We start from the raw sequence: 26,032 nt of genomic DNA on the forward strand, positions 1-26,032 counted from the left end.
ACCACATTACTAACATGCTCACAGTTAAAGGAGGCTCTCTCTCAGGTTTAATGGGTTACTTGGGTAAACATAAACAACACCATAATGAGCTAAGATCCATATTTTCCTCATTTTCTGTTGATAAGCAAAAATGGTTCTGGTAAGCAAAATTAGCCCCTTGCATCTTTAGGCAAAAAGATGTACACGCATAACAGTGCAGCGCATAATCACACACACACACACACACATTTATTCTGTTTTCTTAGCCCACAATAAGCACCTTTACAGAGCTCATTTGGACCATAACGACACACAAGTTGACGTTCGCCACTCTTGTCCCTCCAACACCGGAAGAGGAGCAGAGGGGAGGTGGGGGCAAAGGCGGCTGGAGCGTTCGTATCCTTAACCACACAGCTGGCAATGCTCTCATAGTGGCTTGTTTTCACTGCTTCATCAAAAAAACAAGGATCACAACTTTGTCGGCAAAAGACAAGCTTGCAATGTCATCATATTTACTGCCATGCAAGTGGAGTTTTTGTTCACGCAATCTACATTTTGCTTAGGCAGCCAAAAAGCAGCCTCTTCTCCTGGGCAGCGGGTACATTAGGAGAATGGGAGGTGAAATCCCTCGCCTATTAAAAGTGAACATGGTGTGGAATGCGGGGGGATAGGACTCTGTGGCATGCATTCAGTGCTCATTTTGAATGGATTTTTTTTGACGAGCTGGATATTAGATCAGATAGCTCCCAGTCATTATGCCATGTGCTCGGGATGAATTTATCTAGATTACATAATTGGGCTCCCCCCATGCGAGGTAGTGGCTGAATCTTTACCTGCATGAAGTGGATGATTAGTTTTACGCTGCACGGGGACAGTCAGCATCTCAACTCACAGCCAGAGCCTGATTGAAGAGGCTCAGACCTGGAATCAGTAGCAGCGGGAGAAAAGGCCTTGAGCTAATAGAGCATCACTGGAGCCACTTCAGATGCTCAACCAATTTACCATATTAAGTCGCTTAGTCACATCCACTTCCCTGTAATTCATTCACTGCTAATGCCCCGATGCTGTTTGGGAATTAAGGTTAATCATCTCCTTATTCATCAAAGCCGAGAGGGCAATTACTGCATGGAGTGCAGGGATGGCTCTGGCTGGAGAGCCACAGCTTAGTTTTTGTCATCACACACTACAGACGTTGTAATTACATCATAATAAAGTGCAATTAGTTAATGAATGAGAGCATATGTTGCTAATGACACGCAGTAATCTACCTGCGACTTTGCCCCTGTGCATGTACCCCCTCCTCTGCACCAGCGACACTCACACCGGGAGCCGCGGATGTGCATGTGTGTCTTTGTGCTGTACAGAAAGCACAGTGCGAGCACCGCCCAGGGTAGGTTTGAATCAATCAATCAGTTGGTGATATGTAGCACTAAAAATGAAAGTCCCAATTAAAAACAGTTACACTACTAACAAGCTAAATGACTGCTGTGTCCCAGCTGTATAATACTGTATACTTCACCCACCACCTGATTCCATTCTCTTAAATGCCAATTTTGTATTTAATTATTTATTGAATTCTTTGTTAATTAATTCCTTGACTTCTCACTTAATTTGTCATTCTTTTTCTGTCTCAATCCACTTTACAGTTACTATTCTATATAGTATTTAGTAAGTATTTTGTTTAGCTTTTTCATGTTTTATTTTGTGTTCTTGGACTTTTTTTCTTCTAACCATGATTTGAGTATGTTGGATCCCCATTTGTTGTTACCTTGTCAAAACTTCCAATAAAAGCAGGGTCCCAAAAAGATGCAGGTTTCCTTTACTAGCTTGGTGTGGCTACATGTTTTGACGAATAAACGCAGGTCTCCAATAGAGGCCTGGTCTGGATTTTATAGAAATTATCTGGTTGTATAAAACCTCCTAAAACCTACCGGGTGAGCGAGTTTTAAGTCGTTCAGATCGCCTACACAAATATAAACTTTTGTCAATATGGACATGCTGCACATCATTAGATCGGTTAGATTCTTCACAATGCAATCCTTCACCCTTTTTTATAGAAACTATGAACACCAAAGTATAACGTTAATTAATTCAGACTTACCGGCAAAATGGTAAGACAAGGAAAAAAACTCTGAAGCAACATAAAGTCCGTCCACCAATCAAAAGAATCAAAGTGTTTCATTAAAATTAATCCGAGTTGTGAATATTGTTATGTGAAGTCTGTAGCTCACTGACTGTATGCTGCCTTCCGTAAATCTTCACCTGCCCTAAAACGACATTCTCGTTCAAGTGATAAAAGATAGAAAAAATGAGTCATTTAAGCAAATTGATATAGGTTGATCAGAAGTTGCGATATTAAGTAGAAAACTATTTACAGAATTGAGCTTCAGAGGAATGTGTTTAATCACAAGAGTAAAAAGTTTTTTTAATAAAAGTTGCTATATTTACAAACATAGATTAGTCTTAGACCGATTAATTGGTCAGTCAAGATTGTCTTGCAAAATGAGATAATCTACAGGCAGCCTTGTCATTGCTATGCTATAAGGAGTTCGGTCTAGACCTGCTCTATTTGAAAAGTGTCCTGTGATTACTTCTGTTATGAATTGGCGCTATACAAATTAAACTGAATTGAATTGAACTGAACTGAATTGAATTGAATTGAATTGAATTGAATTGAATTGAATTGAATTGCAGCTGCTGTGGAATGACGTTAGTGCTCCTTGTGATATTTGGGATGGTGGTGAAAAAGTTGGTTTGGAGCCCTGTAATATAACTTGAATCAGAATCAGAATCAGAAATACTTAATTGATCCCCGGAGAGAAATTTGTTAAACGGGAGCAACTGTAACAGGCAGCATGCACTGTCAGCCCATGTGCACTCATGCATCCTGCTGTAAACATATGCCTGAATTTCCTATAGAACAGAATATAATTATACATGACTTTTCTTTGTTTTTATATTGGCATCATATATCGGCAGCCCTGCTCTCTAAATATTTGAATTGACCATTATTTTGACACATTTTACTCATTTGGTACTCGTTTCAGCTGAGTACTCCCTCAACCTTACACTAACACTACATACAGTAATTACAGTAATACAGTACGGTGCAATGTCATCATTAGTCTGAACACTTTTAAATGCAAAATTTTAATCCTTATTTTGCTGATTTATTTTGCAGGCACATTTTAATTACATTTCTTTAGGTTCTCATTTAACTCTTTCCATAACCTTGGTCTTTGGTTGAGGTAGTGTAATGTGACCTCTGCTTACCTGCTTTATTTACTCTGAAATGAGAAAATGGAACGATTGACTAAATTAGCTTATTTTAACATCCATACCATAATCACTTGGTTTGTAAGTGTGTAGCATTGACAGACACTATTGTCCAACAAAGTTAAAAATGATTTTCCACAATATGGTCTCCTGTTGCCTCTGCACATACAGTATTTTTGAAAGACTTGGCTTTGAATCTGTCTTAAAGAATCAGTTAAGCCAAATTACAAAATATATTTTCTTACCTCTAGTGGAAATAAGCCATGTGCATAGTTTTGTTATGTTGTGTATTTATCCAGGTTCAGAAGGTGTTCGATACTCTGCCTCCACCCCAATACACATTTCAATTGTTGTGCTAATCATTGACCAAAAACTCTTTCCACAGACAGTGCCCTGGTTACTCTGTACAATCCACAGAACCCACTACCAACAATTTCCAAAGAAACTACAGTATTTTTACTGGAAAAAAAAAAACTGTACAGCAATGCTTGTTACAGAAATCTCAGGAGCAGATATCTGAACACATGGACAAATTAAACCAAATCTATCTCTGTGGCTACAAACCATGAGACCATTTTTTCCCCCATAATTTTTTCATAACCCTTTAATGTCCAACAATGACCATCTGTCTTTCTTTCAATCTCGCAAATATCCAAATTACAGTCAAAAGTGAAAATGGTTTGGTTTTGGGGTATGAGCTCTTTAATTAATGCTCATTGAAACTTCACCTACTTTGCTGTCATTGTCAAGCCGGTGAGCAATCAACTCGAGAGTGGCACACACAGTCACACGCAGAGGTTGTCGTGGTCACAGGGACGCGCCGGACAAGCGTTCCTCTAACTGGGTTGCTCTAATCAGTGTTGATGGAGTGTGAGGAGGGATGCTAATCTGGGTCATTGCATATGTAAATGCACAGCTGGGATCTTTGCAGTGCCAAAACACATCAGCCAGGGTGTCTGAGTGTCACCCAACATTAGCTCCAACACGGCGAGTGGACAGGAGCGATAAACACAACCCACAGTGGGCTCTCCTCTGACAGGGAGGGAGGGGGGGATTAGAGCGATCACCAGCGGTGTCAATATCAAACTTCCCATCAGTCTCAGTGGACTGCAGTCTCAGCATGCAATGCAGCTACACACTCATGCCATCAAAATGAACTTTTGGAGGGTTTTAAAGGATTGATTAATTGCGTAAAATGTTGTCACATATACATCTCTATTAGTGCCTACACTGTAATATGATTTTATGTAATATGTATTTTAGCTCAAATTGTTGAAACTGATTACATTGGACATTTTAAGTAACACTAACGCTATCACTAATTTTGTGAATTAAAAACATTATTGATTAAGCAGCTGTTACTAGAAGTTTTACATAATACTAACTTAGTTACAGAAGCATTCCTGATTAAGTACTTTTTGTTTTCACAGAACAAATAAAGATTAGAAAATTAAGTCAGTATCACTTTAAATTACTTGTAAACTCTGGACAAATAAAACCAAAACTACCTCAACGGATACACTGTAAAGTGTAAAGTTAATAAAAAAAAAGAATTGTTGAAACTGGTTACATCAAAAACACTAACACATTTTTTTAAGTAATAATCATTCTTCGTTAAACAGCTTATACTAGTAATTTGAAATGACACTGACTTCATTTTCTAATCTTTATTTGTACTGTGAAAACAAAATACCTAGTAAAAAGTCCTTTCAATTAAATTTTTCAATTTTATTTGTATAGCGCCAATTCATAACAGAAGTTATCTCAGGACACTTTTCAGATAGAGTAGGTCTAGACCGAACTCTTTAAAACATTTATCAGGAATGTTTTAACTTACAAAACTAAGTTAGTGTTACTAAAATTTTATGTAATAATTATTTTAGTTAAATTAACAGTGGATCCATTCAGGTAGTTTTGGTTTTATTTGTCAATGTTTTGAGATATATGTTTTATGTGATATATATGTAGATTTCTACCCCCACCGCATTAATGGAATTAAAAGAATGACTTGAAAAAAAAAAAAAAACTGCAATGCAACTTTCCAGGAAAAATGTTCTGATAATCCATAAACCTCACAGTGAACAGTTTACATTGTATTCGTTTGCATTTCACATAAAAATATCTTGCAACTTCAAATACATGCGTTCAGAGTTTAGCTGTAGGATATTTTGACACAGGCACATATGGTTGTTCCAGGGATCAAACCTACAACACCAATCTGTTATTGTGCCGTCTTGTGGGGAATGTTAGAGAAAAAAAGTGAGGGCTAGCTGTCCCTCATCAGAGCCTCTTCTTTTGGCTGAAGTGCTGCCATCAGTGGGCACTTGAGCTGCAGAGGGCTGTGTCACTCAGTCCTTTCGTGCATTGTATGGAGAAACCCCTTTATATCCAAGCAGCACTAATTACCTCAAGTGTTTTACCCCATCAGGGCTCCAGCACACTGTCAGCAGTCTTATAAAATCTCCCACCCTCTTTTTTTTAATCTCCTATCCAGCTCAATACTGAATTATACCGTAAAGTGGATTCAAAAATTACATGGGCAGTTTGGGTTTTGATGGACAACCGATACCAATATTTTTATTCTGAAGTCACTCATACCTAATTAGTAGTGCCAATATTTAATGTCTTTGTGCCAACTGACCATTTCATGCCAAAACATGCTTTATTTTACCCCAGACATTTATTCTTGGCAAGGTGGACATGCTTCTGAAAATAACACTTAAAGCAGCATTTAATCCAGAATTTAGTATAAAGCGGCCAATTATTATATTGTTGGGAGTGCATCCAAATTTGACAACAAATGTGTAATCAACCTAACTGCATAGTTTCTGACATAACTCACTTAAACATCACTCGATCCAGACCAGTCTGGTTTCAAGAGTGGTCACGTCACTGAAACTGAACTGCTGTCGAAGATAAAAACCCATGTGTCAGTGAGAAGGAATGACATCTCTGGTACAGCACTACTCTGGTGTAAGTCTTACCTCATAAAGCGATCCTTTAATGTGGAGTGGCAAAAATAAGTTTCCCTTTTTTCCACTGGGGTACTTACAAGGATCTGTGCTTGGTCCCATTCTCTTTTCAATATATACCATTTGGACACCCCTTGGTCTACTTATCAACTCACACCACTGCTCCCCACTGCTGTGCTGATGATACCTAGGTCTCTATATATGTCTTTTGTACCAGATGAACCAACTGTCTCAGCATGGATCTCAACCTGCCTCAATGATATCTCAAAATCAGTCACTCCAGGAAGTTACGATCATAACAAGTAGCACAAATGCATCCAAATCCTGTGAATTCTGCACAAACTTGCAAATTTGCCCAGAAACTTTCCGTAAATTTGATTAATCGTAGCAGTCCCCTCCCCTATTATTGCATTTTTCACTTTCTTCCACAATTTTATCACAAAAAAATGCCCATCACAGCATGCATCACAATTGTTTTTTTTTTAAACTGCCATGAAATCAGATGTTTTAGGCCACAACAACCCTTCAAAAAGCTAGCAAAATCCTGGAGAGATGGCAAAATGGACAACCTCTAATCTCTTTAAGACTCAATTCCTGGTGGGAGCTGTTGGATCTCTGTAAATAAGTTTGTGGGGAGTACGGTCTAGAATCTAAATTGGCGCAATTCAAATAAAATTTAATTGAATTGAAATCCCAGCCAGTTCTTCTACAAGCTCATTAGCATCCAGCTCTACCTCACAATGTCTGCTCAAAATCTGAGCATCATGACTGGTGACAAACTAACTTTAACTTGGCCACCAACTCGGCCAACTCCTTGTACAGACAGTGGTCATCTCTGGTCTATACTATGACACACCTCTGGGAGAGCTGCTAGCATGGACAGTAAAATGTTTATCTCTCAATCCCTCTCTATCTCTTTCTTTAAAAAAAACAACTAATTTGCTCTGGCACTCATAAATTATTTCATGCACCTTCAAGCCTTGTGGCACTTGTATCAGGTGGAATGTGGAGCTCAGCATTGAGGCACTTAATCGCGAAGACTCTGCGACCTGGATTATACTTTGAATTAAATTTAAAAAGTGTCTGCCAACTAAGTCAACCAAAACATTACCAATAAACATATCAGGACAGGTTTACCTGCTATAGGGTTAGAAAATAATATAAAAAAACTATTACTGCAATTGCATTGCAGGTCACTTACCTTGTGTTGTGGTACTGAAAGGAAAAAACTTCTGTCAAGTGTACTTCACGTAAAATGCACATGGGCAACAAATAAAAGGAAATATAAAAAAATCTAAAAAGAAAATAGTGTCTCAGCAATGACAGAGCCAGTGGCCACTCCTTATCTCATGTTGTTTCATCTAGTTATAGTTAATAAAAAAAGCTCATTATGTGATTCCTAATAGTGTATTCTTTCAAGCATTGTGCTAGTTAAGTAGTCACTGTTGCTTGAGCGAGTGAATAAAGAAAATTATTTTTTATTTTTTTTACTGTTGCCAGTGGTTGTCATCCAGCTATTACTGAAAACATTAATACATAAGAGTGACGTGTTATCCGAATGGCAACCTCTGTGGCCGAGAAACAAAGTCAATAAAATGCCAAAATCTGCAGTTCCTCTAACGGCCACTTGAGGCTGGCTCCAGAGGTGAGTCAATCTCCATAGGGCCCCATATTAGAAATAAACATGTTTACAGCCTGGTACAAAAAACTGTTTTGGTCTCTATAGCTAACTAAATTATAATAATTTTCCTGTTCATAACAACTGTACTGAATTTTTATATAACCTTAATTAAGAGCATGGCTGTTTTGAGTGACAGGTGGGTGCCGTTACAGCCTGCTGTTTCCAGTAACCAGGCTCCTTTCATCCCACCTCAGCTCCACCCACACTCCACCTCTTTGCCCATTTTTGAATTAGCCGGCAGACTCTCTCTCTCTCTCTCTGTTTTCACCCAATAACAGTGCTGCAGATTTTGCTTAACTCATAGTAGTTGTCAGCAATGATAACTCAGTTTCAGCAGGTATTTGTTTAAATTCACATTCTATCTTCCCATATTTTTCAGCCTTACATAAAAAAAAAAAAACATTTAACATTTATAACACACTTTAATATATTTGTAAACACATAAGCACATTTCTTAAATGTCAATCAAAGAACAGTATTTGTAGTTGTAGGTTGCAAGTCCCTCACTTCACCCTCCCCTTCCAAGTTTAAAGGAGAAACTACTGAGCCTGTGAAACACACACACAAAAAACTGCAACGTCCTTTTCTACAGCCAGTGTTTGGTTTGTCCGTTCTAGGCTACTGTAGAAACATGGTGATTCAACATGGCAGACTCCATGGAAGGCGACAAATCATAATTAATATGGACAAATGTTATCCTAAACATCTAAAAGAATATGGCTCAAATCCTAAGTAAGTAAAAAAAAATGCCTATATTCAATGGCACTAATATCAGTTAAACTGAACTTATCATATATTATATCAGAAAAAGTCAGGTGCTCATAGGGGCTAAAAATGATCAATTTAACACTGAGTTAGCAAGTGAACTGCCTTGTCTTGTCTTTATCTCATACCCCCCACAGTCACCTACAGTATCTCTCTCCTCTGCCCCACAGTTTACTCCCCTCTCTTCCCACGCTCAGCTGACTTGGTTTAGTGTGTGTCTTATGTCAAGTCGGATTCCGTCCAGTTGATGTTGGCGTGAGGGTGGGGAGGTGGTGACGAGGGAGTGGGGCAGAATGATGATCAGAGCAGCCGGTGCCCTTTTCTTCTGATCACACATTACTGTGCAACAGACTCGTGTCAGAACAGCAGCAGCGCTGAGATGCGCACAAAGGCCAGCGTCAATCAAGAGGGCTATTCATCTGTCTGGGGCCGTAACCCCCACACCTCATCTGTTCCTCCTACCTGTTTGCCTGACAGCTGGATGTACAGGCCAGCCAGGGCTGAGGAGCTGCCAACCACACTGCAACTGAGATGAATGAAGAGTCTCACTCCACAATGACTTATACATATTTTAAAACACTGACGACTGCACACAAATACCTATTTATAGGGAAAAGAGGAAGAAAATGAGGAGAGCATAACACAATCTGGCATTTTAAAGCTGTAGATGGGCAACTGTAGTTCATAAATAACAAAATCACACATTTTTAAACTCTACATGAATCCTACTTAAAACATTTATTTACATTTATATGTATCACTGTATAAAGCTGATATGGAGAACGTGTTAGCAAACAGTTACCTATTGCAGTTCCACAAACGACCACTTGAGGCTGGCTCCACATGTTTTCCCACAGGTGCTGCTCCGCTGCTGTCTAATGAAACACAGCCTGATAAGCATCTACACGCATAAAGCAGAAGTCAAATATTGCTGAATGTGATATTGTGAAATTGTTCAGTCACTATCAAGATTAGGAAGTCCAAAACATTAGCAGGTAATACATTGTTATTATAAAAATATGAATTACCCCAGCTTTGAATAGGGTCATTAAGATTTGCCCAATTTGGCGTAATTTTTTTGCCACATGGAAGTTAGCATCGTCCTGGTTTCTTTAACAAAAAGAAAATGATTTGTCTATTGGATTTTCAATTATTGCACAAAATATTCTTGGTGTCGAACAAAGCTGTATGATTCTCACACGTTTTGTCTTCTAAACTTCAAAATTCACAGGTAGGGTGTTTACTGACGTATATTATGTCCTAGAACTAAATCAAGAGGCAACATCCACGGCTGGTAAATGAAGCCAACACATGAATGCCAAAAACTGCAGTTCCTCTAACGTCCACTTGAGGCTGGCTTCAACAGTAAGTCAATCTCCATAAGACCCCATATTGGGCCCACATGTTTACAGCCTGGTACAAAAACTCTTTTGGTCTCTATAGCTAATTTCCCAGTTCAATTCAATTCAATTGTATTTGTATAGCGCCAATTCATTACCCAAGTTGGTAACACTTTATAATAAGTACACACTATTAAGCATTAGTTAAGCATGAATAAACACTGAATTCATCATTTATAACGTATGAATACACATTAGTATGTAGTTTATAAACACAGTTAAAAATGTTTTATTCATCATTGATAAGCACATTAGTTATGGATTAGTAAATACTGAATTCATCATTTATAAAGCCTGATTCTGCTGTAAATAGTCATTACTATGTGGTTTATAATCACAGTTATAAATGTTTTACTCTTCATTGTACTGTACATTTCTGCATGCACTTGCACATCCACTATTCAGACATGTATTAATGATTAGTGACTGTAAGCAGAAGTTCTGTAAAAACTCACAACAAATTCATATTTTAATGATGGCCTATAAACAGTTATTAATGCAGGAATTCACAGTTACAAAGCACTTACTACTCGTTAATTAAGTATTTTGCACGAGCTTATCTAAAGTGAGCACTATCTATGGCTTATTAAGGATTTACAAATGAGATATAAAGGCTGACAATGCCTCGAGACTCACAAAATGTTCAGTTATCTTAACAGACGAAGGAGAGACACAACACAAAGGGATATAGAACATATTGTATTGATATTTACTGCAACTTCCCAACATATTGTATGAAGACGAACAAGGGTGGTTTATGAAGACATGCTATTGTTGTGATCTTATCTGTTTGGGACGTGTACGTTGAGCTTGCAATCCCGCTCTCAGCACGTCATCAACGTGCTGAGAGCGGGAGGCGGGATGTTACGTCATATTTACGTTAACTCTCAGAAGTTTCTGACAGTGCAGCCAAGGGGAGCATGGAGAAGCACATTGGAGTCGGCGGCCGTCAGCGGCACTAGTGGTGAGTATGTGTCTTTGTTTGGTAGCACACATTATGGTTGAAACCTGCCGCTGCTAGGCACTCACCTCGCCCGGCTAGATGAGACTAGACTAGGTCGGCCTAGCCACCGCGGGCGGGTCGTAACGTTAGTAACGTGAGTCGGGGAGCGAGGGCAAACACCTGCAGCTGCTGACAAGCTAACGTTAGCTTTCAACCATAATGTGTGCTACCAAACAAAGACACATACTCACCACTAGTGCCGCTGACGCGCCACCCATGTGCTTCTCCATGCTCCCTTGGCGTACTGTCGAAACTTCTGAGTTAACGTAAATATGATGTAACATCCGCCTCCCACCGTCATCACGTTGATTGCAAGCTCAACGTACACGTTCCAAACAGATAAGATCACAACAATAGCATGTCTTCATAAACCACCCTTGTTCGTCTTCATACAATATGTTGGGAAGTTGCAATAAATATCAATACAATATGTTCTATATCCCTTTGTGTTGTGTCTCTCCTTCGTCTGTTAAGATAACTGAACATTTTGTGAGTCTCGAGGCATTGTCAGCCTTTATATCTCATTTGTAAATGCTTAATAAGCCATAGATAGATAGATAAGCTCGTGCAAAATACTTAATTAACGAGTAGTAAGTGCTTTGTAACTGCCTCAATTCATGAATTCCTGCATTAAACACTGTTTATAGGCCATCATTAGAAAATGAATTTGTTGTGAGTTTTTATAGAACATCTGCTAACACAGTCACTGCCTCGGACCGACCCTGGCTCTAGGTGGGTGGTCGTCTGCCTCGATCAGTTAGGGTGAAAGAGAGACAGAGAGAGAGACAGAGAGAGAGAGAGAGAGAGAGAGAGACATAAAGAGAGAGAGAGAGAACAGAGGTAAAGACAGAAGGACATAGACAGAGACAACGTTGCACAGCAACAACAGTAGCAACAACTACACTTATAGTAGTGACTGATGATGATGATGATGAACATGAAGAAGATGATGACGACAACAAAAATGATGGGGGACAATGAGCAGTGATTATTGTAATAATAGTATCTGTAGTAATAATAATAGTAATAATAATAGTGATAACAATTATAGCTGCAAGCAGCAATGAACGGGCCCTTGCACTTCACGCAACTCTGGGTGTACTGCGGCCACGTCACGTGCTGGCGTAAGAAGTGCAGACCACAACATGAACATTTCATGTAAATCAGATCAAAATCGCCACGCAACGCTTACTTCCTGTTGCCAGTAGGTGGCATGATCACTATTATTGTTCAGGACGGGACTCTCATCAGACAAGTGACGTTTGGAGCTGATTGGACAATGTACACTCAAGTTATAGCAACTTTGTGTGTTCTGGCGGTACATCAAAATTTGACACCACGCCACGGACACGCCCTTTGACAAAAGCTCACCACAATCATGAAATATCATCAACAACATGTTTTGCATTTCCTGACTAAATTTCAGCCGGATATGATCAATATGCTAGGAGTAGAATGGAAGTATAAAAAAATTACATTCCCTTTTACCACTAGGTGGCACTCTCACTATTACTGAATATTAACACATAGACATGTTCGGGCGGGACTCTTATCAGACACAACTTTAAATCGTGAATGTCTTGTCCAAATCTGAAGTCAATCCGATCAATTCCCTAGGAGGAGTTCGTTCAAATACAACGTGTGCAAATCACCAGAAGTGGCCGTTAAATCCAAAATGGCCGACTTCCTGTTGTGTTTTTTGCCACAACTGACATGTGCATAAGTTTTTGAGCATGGGAAAGCCCCCAAAAATGCATTCGTTTGGGAGGAAGAAAAATAATTCCTTCAATTGCAATAGGGCTTTCGCACTGTCAGTGCTAGGGCCCTAATAATATCAATGATATTAGCAATGGGAGTCAAGCAGGACCATGGCAGGAGGCTCCACCAGGATCCATGAGAACCTGCGAGACGAGAAAGCACAAGAACTCCGGGGAAGAAGTGAAGTTAGTAACATGCATTAATGGGACATGAATGAGTGCAGAAAGAGAGAGAGAGGAAGAGAGGAGCTCAGTGCATCATGGGAAATCCCCCAATAGTCTAGGCCTATAGCAGCATAACTAAGGGATGGTTCAGGACTCACCTGATCCAGCCCTAACTATAAGCTTTATCAAAGAGGAACGTCTTAAGCCAACTCTTAAGTGTGGAGAGGGTGTCTGCCTCCCGAACCAAAACTGGAAGCTGGTTCCACAGGAGAGGAGCTTGGTAACTGAAGGCTCTGGCTCCTGTTCTACTTTTAGAGACTATAGGAACCACAAGTAGCCCAGCATTCAGAGAGCGCAGTGTTCTAGTGGGGTAATAGGGTACTATGAGCTCTTTAAGATATGAAGGGGCCTGACCATGAAGAGCTTTATAGGTGAGGAGGAGGATTTTAAATTCTATTCTGAATTTTACAGGGAGCCAGTGCAGAGAAGCTAATACAGGAGAGATATGACCTCTTGTCCTAGTTCCTGTCAGTACTCGTGCTGCAGCGTTCTGGATTAATTGGAGCGTCTTAATTGATTTATTGGCAACCTGATAATAAGGAGTTGCAGTAATCTAGCCTAGGAGTAGCAAATGCATGGATTAGTTTTTCTGCATCCTTCTGTGACAGGATGTGTCTAATTTTTGTAATATTGCGTAAATGAAAGAAGGCAGTCCTAGAGGTCTGCTTTATGTGGGAAAAAAAGGATATGTCCTCATCAAAGATAACTGACAGTGGTGCTAGAGGCCAAGGTAATACCATCTAGAGTAACTATATCTTTAGACAGTGAGTCTCGGAGGTGTTTTGGGCCAAGGGCAAGAATTTAGTTTTTTTCTGAGTTTAGCATCAGAAAATTGCAGCTCATCCAGGTTTTTATGTCTTTAAGACATGTTTGTAACTTAGATAACTGATTAATTTCATCGGGCAGGTGTAACTGGGTATCATCTGCACTTTCAACAGTGAAAGTTAATGGTGTGATTCCTAATAATATTGCCTAAGGGAAGCATATATAAAGTGAATAGAATTGGTCCAAGTACAGAACCTTGTGGAACTCCATGACTAACTTAGTATTTACGGAGGATTCATTGTTAGCATGTACAAACTGAGAACGATCTGATAAGCATGACTTAAACCAGCTTAGTGCGGTTCCTTTAATGTGCCAAATGCGGCACTAAGATCTAATAATACAAGTACAGAGACAAGTCCATTGTTTGAAGCAATTAAAAGGTTGTTATTAACTTTAACCAGTGCTGTCTCTGTGCTGTGATGAACTCTAAATCCTTACTGAAAATCCTCAAATAAGCTATTGCTATGTAGAAAGTCACACAACTGTGTGGCGACTACTTTCTCCAGAATCTCAAAGAGGAAGGGGAGGTTAAAAATCGGTCGATAGTTGGCTGAAACTACAGGGGGTGAGTTTTTATACAAGTCTCCCCTTTTAATTATATTAAGGCATAAAGTTATGCATATTAAGGTCATGGCCACTTTGAGTGACAGGTGGGCGCCTTTATAGGTGGCTGTTTTCAGTAACCAGGCCTCATTCAGCCCACCTCAGCTCCACCCACGCTCCACCTGGAAACCGGCAGAGTCAGGACAGCCAAGATAGCGAATGCCAGAGCCAACCACACTGAGCTTCACAACGGCTCTTCAGAAAAACCTATGGCGTCACAGGGACTACGTCCATTTTTTATTTTCAAGGACTTAAAGAGCTATTAACAATACATTTCAAAAACACACATTCGATTTGACAAAAAGTTATTTCAAAAACACACATTCGATTTGACAAAAAGTTATTTCAGTGGGACTTACTTAAGCACAACGAGATACACAGAGATACAGTAGCTTGAATTTTCTCTCCTTTCTGTTGTCGCGTTCTGTTTCAGTTAACATATCCTGAGGTGTGCTCATTTACTGAGAACTGTGTACTCTTGAGAAATACTTTGAATGGGTGGGGTCAGAGAACATGGTATAAAATGTAAAACCTTAAAGCAATGAGAGTTACGGTGCATAAAAAAGACAGGAGTAGAGTGACAGAGGTATAGTTAAAGCAGGTCGAGACTAAGGCAGTGATAATTTAGGCAAAGAGACAAGAGGAGAAAGTGGTTATAAACAAAGAGCAAAGAAGGTGAAAAGAGGATAGCTGGTGGAGAAGAAGGCAGAGAGGAAGAGAGGTGAAAGGAGAAGAGGGAAGGAGAGAGGTTGAGACTGAGAGGTGGAGGGGAGAGAGAGAGAGAGAGAGAGAGAGAGAGAGAGAGATGGAGCAAGGGTGAGTGTCAAAGCTTGGAGGCAGAGGTTGAGACAAGGAAGTAGAAAGTGAGAAGAAAGACAGAAGTGGAGAGAGGGAGTGGGAGAGAGAGCAAGGGATCCCCAGCTGTTGTCAGTGTCATGCTCCTGACGGCCTCCTCCTGCCTCTGCTCCTCTGTAATAACTTGTCAGATCGATGGCTCCCCAGACAGCCAGGCTTTTACTGCCGCACAAATGAAGTGTGTGACATTTCTGCCACTTTCTCAGGTCACCACTGCACACTCCAACACTCACACGTTTGTAAAGCCAACAACAAGGATTGGGATTCTCATCTGCTGGAGTGTACACCCCCTGAGGGAGATGCCAGGGAACTGCAGCATAAACAGAGGCACGGCTTAAAAGCAAATGGTTTCAAATGTAATTTTACACCTAATCAAACTACACGCCTAAGATTATTTCTACCATTTTTGGAAGGATATCATAGATCTTTGAATTGGTTTCATTCATTGTTCAGACAGCCACTGCTTTTCATTCCTTTTGCTACAGTATTAAAATCAGCTTCATATTTGATTGAGGTATGGAGCAATTGCTAGTACAGTGCAAGCAGGCATAATTTTGACATACATATCTAAAAAAAAAGTTCCAAGCCTCTCTACGTTGATTTAATATTACTCCATAGGTATATATAAGTAGGTTTGGGTGTCTTTTGGATTTTGATGCTATTTTTAAAAAGATGCACAAAATGCTAGTCAATGACTGTACTTGAAATTGAACAATGTAGCAACTGTTTAGATTTAAACTATGGGGCACATGGTAGCTGTTGGTCTTTGCTGCATGTCGCCCCCCACCCTATAATTTCCCTTGCCCCCCACTCTTCAAATGTAAAATAAAGGCATAAATTATGGTGGCCGACAAGGGCAAACGCACCGCAAACGGGCAAACGCGCTGCAAACGGCAAAACGCTGCAAACACGGGAATGATGCAAAACCAAAAACACATAAAAACAAATGCAACAGAAAAAAAACGCAGCAACAGAAAAATGCTGCAATCACAGAAACGAAGCAGAAGCAAAAACTTACAAACCCACAAAACATATGCCAAAGAAAAATGCTGCAAATACCAAAAACACACAAAACAACAAAACAACTGCAAGAGATAAACACTGCAAATTCACTCGACAAAACGGAAGCGCTCCAGGCCACTACGGGGACCGGACCTGAGGGATGGACCAGTCCTGTGGGACCAGACCCGAAAGACATGAAGGAGAAGAAGAAGAAGAAGAAGAAGAAGAAAGTTGGCTAAGTTTTGGAGAGGAGAGTAAAAAGATAAGTTTTCCTTTTTGTCTTTTTTAAACACTTGGCCGTAATATTTTATATTATATTATTATAATATAATACAACATATTACATTATATTATATAATGATATATTATAATATTACATTATAGAAGAATATTCTTCTATAATAGAAGAATTATTATAATATTCTTCTATAATAATATTATTTAATTTAATAATATATTGTGTTTTTGGTTTTGCATATTAAATAATATTATTATTATATTATTTAATATTCTATAATATAAAAGATTATGGCCAAGTGTTTAAAAAAGACATAAAGGAAACCTTTTCTTTTTACTCTCCTCTCCAAAACATAGCCAACTTCTTCTTCATGTCTTTCGGGTCTGGTCCCACAGGACTGGTCCATCCCTCAGGTCGGGTCCCCCTAGTGGCCTGGAGCACTTCCGTTTTGTCGAGTGAATTTGCAGAGTTTATCTCTCGGAGTTGTTTTGTTGTTTTGTGTGTTTTTGGTATTTGCAGCATTTTTCTTTGGCATTTGTTTTGTGGGTTTGTAAGTTTGTGCTTCTGCTCCATTTCTGTTTGCAGCGCGTTTGCTCGTTTGCGGCGCGTTTGCCCTTGTCGGCCATCGTACTAAATAGCCCAAAAATATTTTTAAAAGAAAGACTGAAACTCTGCTTTCATATATTCTTATAAAAAAATACAAAACACTTAACATGGATAATGAATAAAACCTAACCCAACAACAATAACTGAACACTAAATAACATTTCAGTCAGACAACTCACGTTTGAAATGTTTATTACAACAGTATAGCATGTTTTGATTTTGGCGTCTAGGCCCCGAACTCATCATTTCCCGCAGATATGTTTACATAGAGATATTGGGGACTGATGAGCAAATACCCTAAACCCCTAGCCGAAGCCTACAGGTGGATGCTGGGGTGATGGTGGGGCTTATGGCGCAGAGGCAGCAATAGCTTACAGAGCAGCAGCAGCAATACGGATGCAGGGCAACAGCGGCATTGACAGAGCAGAGGGAGAGCTGGGAAATTGTGCAGTTTAAATAGACCACCAGATTGGAAGGGTGCGCTTGGTTAGTGATTATGGAGAGAGGCATGTCATATGTGTATAACAGCGCAGCTCGAGTTGACTGCCTGAACTAGCTCGCAGGCTTTGCTACATTTACAGTACATTTTGAGACTCCAGCTTCAACAATTAATTACCAGAAACAACGGTGGCTGTAAAACTCATGAAAAGTCCCTATCTAGAGCCAGTGTTTGGTTTGTCTGTTCTGGGCTACTGTAGAAACATGGCGACTCAGTAGAAGGACCTGTTCCCTCTGTAGATAAAAACAGCTCATTCTAAGGTAACGAAAACTTCTTATTTTCAGGCAATTATACACTAATGAAAACATACCTATGAATATATTCCATTTCTGACAATAGATCCTCCTAAATGTTACACACTGGATCTTAAATATCACTTTTTGTTTGATTTGAAAATAAAACAAAGTAGATAGATCAATAAAACTGGTTAAAAACTGGTGTAAATTCCTATCATTGCTTCAGGAGAAGTCCTTGACTGTGCAGTAGTCCAACTCAGACCTACAGCGCCTGAAATGTACCAGCACAGGAAGTTATGACAGGAATGAGCTGCTAATATAACAAATCCTTTCTCTCTTAAATTGTTCAAAAGACCAATTAGAACAGGAGAAGAATGGAGAGATAAGTATGGGATTTTTATACTTACCACTGTCAGACCACTGTGTCTTCTTTAAAAAAATAATAAAATCATAACTTAATGATTTGTGTTTGTGTAACACAAATCTCCATAAACACAGGTATACTGACACATTAAATGTTATGTTGAAGTGATACAGTATTGTTGAATTAAAATACATTGGTTGTAATCCTATTCACCTAGTCACATTATTATTCATCAGATTTCACTTCAGCAGCTGAATGAATGAATACATTTTATATTTATGTCCAGTCAATTTTAGGATCCATCCCTTGTAGCCTTATTCAGACACATTAACTAATAACAACACAGACATTCTGGCATGTTAACCCTCCACCATCTAACAACACATACATATAAAAACAACAGTCAAACATAAAGATAAACCATTCACAAATTACTTTCCAAACGAATGCATAAACATACCAACACAGCCCCCAACACATAAACATGGTTCATAAACCAGTAGTCTGCAATCCATATACAGTCTGAGGAATTGATCTATCATATGTAACTGTTCTCTTCCTATCCCATCCTTTAAGAAGATACACAGAAAATGCAAAAACATTATCAAAACTTTGTTCCATCAAAGCTCCATTCTCAATACTCAGGGTCATTAACTTTTTTAAGTATTTATCATAAATCATGATATTAAGGACAGTATTAGGTTTTTTATGATGATTACACCTTTCATTGGAGAAATAAATTGGTGAAATACTGACACTATTTTTTAGAGCCTACTGTACATCCTGAAGTCTTTGAGACAGGATTCCCATGCATCCTGGAAAATCTGGAAAACCTGGAAGACTAGTTAGTTAGTAAAATTACCTAGTTAGTAAAATTACCAAAAACCCTGGGAATAATCTATGCTGTTCTGGAAATTTCTCACTCAGATTGCCCACGTAAATGACCAAGTATTACCAGACAAGAAGCAGACGCTGAAGCAATCTTTTCAGTGCCAAGTCAAATTTTTCTGTAGCCATAAATGGAATTCTCAGGGAGTCCCAAAAGAGACCTAAAAACCAAAACCCAAAACCTACATGCATACAGCCTAGTAATGATCAAATCACACATGAGGTTAGTTGTACGTGCAACAAACACTTTCTAGAAGATTAAGTTTCTGTAATAAAATAAATTCTACCTGATTTGACCAGCAAATTATGGTAAATGGACTGTACTTATATGGCACCTTTCTAGTCTTTGGACCACTCAATGCGCTGTACACTACATGCCACACTCACCCCAGCCATACACCGAGCCACAAAGTGGTATGAAAAGGTATAGTAATCATCATTAACTTATGATTGGGTTATTTTTACGGGTGTAACGATAGATTGACCTGGAACAATATATCAATATCAACGCTAAATGATCCAATAAATCAATAGAAAGTGAAAAGATAGATTTTTGACGTCATCTTTATTTTGGGTGGGAATAAAGACTAGGCACATGCTATATGCAAATAATGCTGTCATGAGATTAAATAAATGTCCAGAAGAATTGAGCAATAAAAGGTTCAAATCATAATTTACTTGTTATCGCTAATATCAATTGCAGGCTCCTGAATTGAATCAAAATCGTATCGCAGCTGACTTTAATATCGGCAAATATTGCATCATTGTCCAAAGAATCAATATTTCATATCTTGATGAAAGTGGTGGTGATTTACGTCCCTAGTTATTTGGTCTTAACTGTCATACATTTAACAGATCTAGTCCACTTAATTACCAAAAAAGGTAATTAGCTAATTAAGTGGCCACATTTGAATTGTAACCATCCCTACTCTCTCATCATTCCGGTACAATTGATGCCCACCATATGCCAGTGGGAGGCTGTGGGCTCTGGAGATAGTGCCGGTGTTGAAGGGCAGATGGGAGAGGGAGAGGAAGCACGTTTAGGTGGGGAGGGAAGCGGTACAGAAGGTACTAGAGGAGCGAGCCGGGGTGAGAGCGGGGCTGCAGGGGCGTTTCGCGGCATCTCTGTGCAGCAACTGTCAAAGGCGATTTTCCTTGCCTCCCACTGTACTACTGAGATGGAGGAAGCAGCGGTATGATCCATGGACCTGCATGAAAATCAATGTGGGCAGCCCAAACATGAAATCGATGCGGCCGGCTGGCTAGGCAGAAGTGGGAGCTTGGAGAGAGGGAGGGAGGGAGGGAGGCATGGAGGTGTGGAGGAAAGGAGGTGGGGCGGAGAAGTTCACTGAAGTCTACAAGAGCAGGTTGCTCTCCTCCTGAGCAGGGCCACGCGGGGGAGTTAAGGTCGGGGCAATGTGGGAGGGGAAACAGAGGGGTGAAGTTAGTTGATGTGGTAATGGAGAGGTGCTACAGAGAGTTCGACCAATAGGGGGTCTGAAGGCTAGTACCAATGGGTAGTTTTGGATTAAAGCTGCTGGTAAATAATCATTTTTGCAGTTTTCATGCCAAAAAAATAACAAGTACTTAGTGGTTTCCCCAGAATTCAGTTCTTTTCAGCAGAATTTCTGAACATTATGTGTGAATAAAACTCTCCAGAGTTATATGCAATATCAAATATAATTTCCCTTGCCCCTCAGTTGAAGAGGTTGTCTTTATAAAACAAAAAATCCTTTGGATTTGACCACCGATTTTTAAAGGCCAATACTATATAATACAATACAGTGTAGTCTGGCATTCACACTGCACTGTAGGCTGAACTGACCTCTATACTCACAATGACTGATAAAGGCCTGATCTCAGACCTACACTAAATTGAACTAAATTAGCAATGTACTCTATATTAATATGGAAAAATCAGACAAGAGAGGTGAGGAAATGACAGTGACTCACCTAAGGAAAGTTGTGCTATTTGTGACTGTACGTTGAAGGGCGTGTCCGTGGCTTTCCGTCAAAGTTGGCCATTTTGAATTCCGTGGTAATTTTCTGTGAATTTTTCGCCTTGTATTTGAACGAACTCCTCCTAGGGAATTTATCAGATCTACTTCAAAATTGGTCAGTACAGTCAAAAAACATTGCTGATTAAATGTTGTGCTATTTGTGACTGTACGTTTAATGGCGTGTCCGTGGCGTGCCGTCAAATTCGGCCATGGTGAATTTCGCGGTGATTTTCAGTGTTTTTTTGCGTTGTGTTGAATGAACTCTTATTTTATTCTTATTTTATATTTTTAATTTATCAGATCTGCTTTAAAATTGGTCAGTACAGTCAAAGTATGTCGCTGATTAAAAGTTGTGCTATTTGTGACTGTACATTGAAGGGTGTGTCCGTGGCGTGCCGTCAAAGTTGGCCAGGTTGAATCAAATGTCAAACACAGATGCCCTTTCTGCCATTTCGCAGTGATTTTCAGCGTTTTTTTGCGTTGTATTTGAACAAACTCCTCCTAGAGAATTTATCGGATCTGCTTCATATTTGGTCAGTACAGGCAAAATATGTTGCTGAATAAACGTTGTGCTATTTATGCATTTACGTTGAAGGGCGCGTTCGTGGCATGCCGTCAAAGTTGGCCAGGTTGAATCGAATGTCAAACTGTGATGCCAATTCCGGCATTTCGACTTTTAGTGATTTTTGCATTGTATTTGAACGAACTCCTACTAGGGAATTTATCGGATCAACTTCAAAATTGGTCAGTACAGTTACAAAATATTGCTGATCAAAAGTTGTGCTATTTGTGACTGTATGTCGAACCGTGTGCACGTGGCGACGTGTCAGATTCCGCTAATTGGCCTTAGAACAGAGAGTACTCATATCTTCAGTCCAATCTCAATGAAATGAATGAACCCTCACATGTTTAATAAGAGTCCCGCCCTGAACACGTCTACATGACAATATTCAGATATAGTGAGAGCGCCACCTACTGGCAACAGGAAGTAAGCGCTGCGATGCAATTATGATATAGACTGCCAGATTGGAAGGGTGTGCTTGGTTAGTGATTATGGAGAGAGGCATGTCGTGTGTATATCAGCACAGCTCGAGTTGTCTGCCTGAACTAGCTCGCAGGCTTCGCTCCATTTATGCTTGACGGCCTAAGAATTAAAATAGTCTGAACACTGAAAAATATCGTATTGTAGTATTTTGTTTTGTGATGTATTGATTCTCTATAGACTGTTGAGCTAAATAGCAGTGTTGTGAACTGAGGGCTGTGGTGCTACAGGGACTGTGATAACCCAGGTTTTGTGCATATGGTGGTGTCTTGACAGTTTTCCTAAAAAAATTACAATACATCACCTTGCTTACTGTAATGGCCACGGCCACGTAGGGTCATATCACCCCAGCTCACACTCACCTCACCTCACCTCATTAGTTGCAATCTGCACAGGTTCATTTAATTTGCAGTCAACCACACCCAAACAATTAACATTACACTCGTTGTTTGTTGAAATCTGTTTATAAGTTAATTTGCTTATTAACTTTACACTGTTTTATATGGAGTGCAAACATTTTAATGCTGTATGTGTGTATGTATGTTATTAGGTCAGTTTGTCCAATTGCTATTTGAGTACAGTCATAGTTTGTTGACTTCTTTTATAGGCCTAGTTATTAAATTCTTGCCTTATATTGGTTTTGCATAAATAAAAACCCAGTTTTTCCAACAATCCTGTTTCCTCATTGTCTCACTGCTTGGTCCCTTACACTTACAGTATTGCAATATATCACAATACATTGTATCGTAATGCCTGTATTGTGAATACATATGGCATCGCCAGACTATTGCCAATACACAGCCATTTTCCATTATTTACACAATTTAACACAACTACAACTGCTAATGCATTGTGGTGGGAAAATAAAGCTGCACTGCTGTTTAAAGAGCACTTTAACCGGGGTGCCCGGTTAGCTCAGTCGGTAGAGCTGCGTGTCATCCCCTCTCTCTGCCCCCCTTTCCTGTCTGTCTCAGCTATCCAATAAAGGCAAAAAAAAAATAAAAAATTAGTACTATATGCGTTAATTATATATGTACATCATTGCTGCTGACACTTCAAAATAACATAAATGTGTGTCCTGTTTGGCAAATTAAACATTTAAAAATACATTAAATAAGCTCAAAACTGCAGTGTCATGAAACAAACACAAGACTGTTGTTCTTGGCTCTTAACTCGACAGCACTGACATGGCTGGTTGATCTTGTGGTTGAAGCCTGAGCCCCTCTCTCTCTCTACAGCTGCCTTACTGTAAGCCAGCCTGTCAATAGCTGTGGCTCTGGTGGTGAGTTGACCCAGCGGGCCAGACAGCAAGCGGGTGATTGATTCCTTATACAAGTCAGCGTGGTCGAAAGGTCTAGGGAGCCGTGTGGCATTTCAGGAAGTGCTGAGCCCACGGGTCAGGGGTCTCTCAGCTGCACCAGGGGGCACTGGGGCAGAGGCGTAGAGGGGGCGGCATCACAGCAGAGCTGAGTGCTCGTACTTGGGGTCTTGTTAAAAGAGCCCAGGACCATGTTAATAATGGGACAAGTAAGGCTCAGACACCTGGGTACTGGGCTGTCACTGCCATTCCCCCTACCTCAACCCAGATGACTGACATGACATGTTATGAGGAGCTGCTCAGCATGTCGATACAAGGAAGCAGCTTGTATCCTATCATTCACACCACAGGCAGAGTGGGGAACTACCACCGGCTGAATGCTGCTGAATTGGCAATGAAACTGTTGTTAGGGATAACCCCATCTCCTCTACCAGCCAGTTCTGCACGTACTTCAGTGTCAGTATTTTGCATTCAGATCATCTCATCCACACATTCTTTGATAGTGTTCAAAATCCCACATTTCACACAGCTCACTCCTGTATTGTTTTGCACTGCTGTTGTGCGCAGCTTCACGAGAAGCCGGCAGCTGGTTGGTATTCAGCGCGGCTTCTCTGCCCCACTGTGTCTGGGGCGTGCAGCGGCCGGGGCATCCTCCAGGTCAGAACAGGGGTAAGGGGGTTTGCCAGAAGCATTGCCCCCAGCAGACTGAGCCCTCACTGGGCACAGCTCTCTGATCCCCTGCCCCTCCTCCTCCTCATGCCTGAGACAATACCAGACTATTGATATCTCTGAAACGCACAGTCTAGCCGGCTCTCCCACTTTTGCTTTTATATCAGATTTTTGATGTTGCTCTGGCTTAAATTTCTTGAAACTTCAAGTGTTATTCTTTGCCTGTTTTGCGGTTCTGTTTCGAGACGGACAAGAAAGTGGGTGCAGGGTAAGGGGGAGAGAGGAGACCAGGCCCCTGCGGTTGTGTCCTTCAGGGTGATGGAGGACAGTGTCTGAGCTTTGATCATGGTCAAACCACGTCCATCTGGGTGCCCTGATGCCAGGGGCACTTTGCCAGCCTACTTAGTGCCTCGGATGTCAAATCCGACACTGGGGACATGTCAGCCAGACTTGAAACATGGACTCGAATGAGGTTGAGTACCCTTCATTTCTTTTGGCTTATGCATATCTGACCCCTCTACCAAGAATTATATTATCCCACGCTATCTATAAAGGACATTCCATAATGATGCCATAACAATTATGGTGTGAATCAGGCCTGGCAGCTCATCTCTCCTCCAGCCCAAATGAAGGCCTTTATTAGGAGAATCAGGCTCCGCCTTTGCATACAGCTCCATGGTGCCACAGTGTAAAAGGGCAGCGTGGAGGAGCCACACTGCCCTTTACTACCACAAAATGAGAGGCCTAATGAAGGCCACAAGCAGCACAACTATATATAGCCATAATGACCACTGTCACTACTGTTGGATGTGGAGTGGAGACCGGTATTCCAGTCTTACTGCTGTTTTCTCAGCTCGGCTGTAGCCTTTATTGCAGGGATAATTGTTCCTTTGTTCCTCAGTGAAGGCCCCATTTTTCATCTGTGTGTAACGATACTATACACCGCAGGTCAGCATTGATGATGTGATACCATTCGACCACAATTTAATTGTTAACTCAGATTTGATCGGGTTTACTTTTTTACTGTTCATGAAAGCGCTTTTAGTATTTAGTTATGAAATGACTAAAATCGAATGTTAGAAAGTATCGTGAAATGGCCAAGAAAATGACCTCTCCTGCCACGTCAACAAAAGTAAACATGGGCTGTGGGCAGTGTTTGGAGTAACGTGTAATTGAATTATGTTATATATGTTACTGAAATGACACTACTTTTAGCAGTAACTAGTAATGTAACCAGTTACGTTTTCAAATTAAATGTGTCGAAGTATCCTTGAGCAAGATACTGAACCCAGAATTGCTCCCGATGCTGTGCATCGGGGTGTGAATGTGTATGAATGAGTTAGTTTCTGCTCGATTGCCATCACTGAGTGAATGAGTGTGAAAGGGTGAATGTGGCACGTAGTGTTTCATTGTTCAATTTTTAGACTGTGCATGTCTGTCAAGATATCAGGAGGCATCAGACCAAGTGGCAACATCCATGGCTGGCAAAGAAGCCAACAAGGAAGTGCCTGGACTCGTGATTTCACGCAAGAATCCATCTTGCCAGGCTTCAATATGTGCGTTTGGAACCAATCTAAAGCAGAAACTGGATCAAATAGTGATCTCTGAGGAAGTACTGGCAGCTACTTGAAGAAGCTATGCATGAAGAAGACACAGTTTGTTAAAAAACAATGGCGGCTGCTAAAGAGGTTAGCGTAGATGCTGCTCGCATCTGTTATATCAGAACTGGAGATGAGCATTTCTTCATTGAAAGAAAAGCAAAAAAACAGCACTTTTACTGGAAAAGATGTCTGGCTCCAATAAGAGTTGGACTATGTTACATGGTTTGT

General features: G+C 40.2%; 1 protein-coding gene across 1 annotated transcript in view; it reads left to right on the top strand.

Annotated features, from left to right (window-relative positions):
* The window catches only part of LOC127375919 (uncharacterized), a 629,637-nt gene that overhangs the window by 369,614 nt on the left and 233,991 nt on the right, over positions 1–26,032 (top strand). The window lies entirely within an intron of this gene.

The sequence above is a fragment of the Dicentrarchus labrax genome, unplaced genomic scaffold (genome assembly GCF_905237075.1).
Source record: "Dicentrarchus labrax unplaced genomic scaffold, dlabrax2021, whole genome shotgun sequence".
NCBI lineage: Eukaryota > Metazoa > Chordata > Actinopteri > Moronidae > Dicentrarchus > Dicentrarchus labrax.